Raw genomic sequence first — 1,335 nt, forward strand, 5'->3', positions numbered from 1 at the left:
CCCGGGGGCTACTCGGACCCGGTAGGCGGAGACCCCCGCCCAGCCCGGAAAGTTCGTATGACTGTGCGTACCCCCCCCCCCCCATCCCGCCGGTCAGGGGGGTGGGGGGACCATGGGAGATCCCTCCTCCGGCGCGCGGCGGCGGCGGTATCTAGGCCAGTGCCAATCTAGCAGGCGCTCACGTCCCAGAGTGCTGCCCCCCCCCCCCCCCTTCCCCACCAAGGCAGCCCATGTGTATCGTAAGCGGGACGCCGGGCGGGCGGAGGAATACACGCGGGACACACCATTCTCGGGGGGGGGGGGGGGGGGGGGGGGGGGGGGGGGGGGGGGGGGGGGGGGGGGGGGGGGGGGGGGGGCGACCCCGGGGATCGGGGCTTTGGCGAGGGCCGGGAATTCCACATTTTGGGCGTCCCCAGCGCTCTCCCCCCCTTCTTCCACCCCCGTCCCCCGCCGGGGCCCCCCGTTCGGCGGGTTGGGGAAAAAGGGCGCCGGGGGGGGGGGGCCCGCGCGGGCGGGGGGGGGGGGGAGGGGGGCGAGCACAAAATGAACGGGGACGACGGAGGGAGAGACCGGGGGCGGGCAAACAGACCTCCGACGGCGGAAGGCTCCCCCCCCCCCCCCCGGAGGGGCGCAGCGTGGCCTCTGGAACTGGGCACCCCGTGTTGCCGGGCACCGCCCCGGGGCCGCCACCCCTGCATGTGATCCACACTCGCGGCGCATGAAGGCGCCTCGGTGATGAGTTCAAAGCATCGGGGGGAGGGGGGGCGTCGCCGCCCATGGAACCCTCTGGGCGGATCCCGCCCTGTGGGGTGCATCGGGGTCGGGGTGGGGTCGCCTCGGCGCGGTCGCGAAAAAGCCTCCAAAAAGCCAAGACAAAATGTCCCGCCGAGGAGGCCCAAGTTGGTCATCGTAAGTTATATCATAATGCCCTTTTGTTGGGCCCAATTGCATGAATGCTATTTCTTGAGAATGCGCCTGAGCATGCTGTGAGAAAGACTATTTGGGGTATATTTTCCGGCACCAACCTACCGACAGGTTGAGTGGTGTAATGGTTATCACGGCAGACTCTGAATCTGTCAATCCGAGTTCGATTCTCGGCTCGACCTTGCTTTTTGGATTTCGCCTCGGATGACGACGCGTCTGGGCGCCCTCGTCCAGTGTCCCCCCCCCCCCCCGGCCCGTGTGTGTGTGTGTCTCTCTCTCCTTTGTGCTGACTTTCCGGGGCGGGGGGCGGCGCCCCCTTCTTTTTTGGCACCGTGTACGTGGCTGGACTGCGAAGCAGGCCAGAGTCCCTGGGTACAGTGGCTGTGCGTCCGCTGCCCGTCAGCACTGTCC

The 1,335-nt window shown here is 68.6% G+C and overlaps 1 non-coding gene across 1 annotated transcript; it reads left to right on the forward strand.

Annotated features, from left to right (window-relative positions):
* The first annotated feature begins 1,034 nt into the window (after nt 1–1,034).
* Nucleotides 1,035–1,106, forward strand: H696_04451. Its single transcript has one exon. It is a non-coding gene; the product is annotated as a tRNA-Gln (tRNA).
* Nucleotides 1,107–1,335: the final 229 nt, after the last annotated feature.

This window comes from Fonticula alba (assembly GCF_000388065.1).
Source record: "Fonticula alba strain ATCC 38817 unplaced genomic scaffold supercont2.7, whole genome shotgun sequence".
Classification (NCBI taxonomy): Eukaryota; order Rotosphaerida; family Fonticulaceae; genus Fonticula; species Fonticula alba.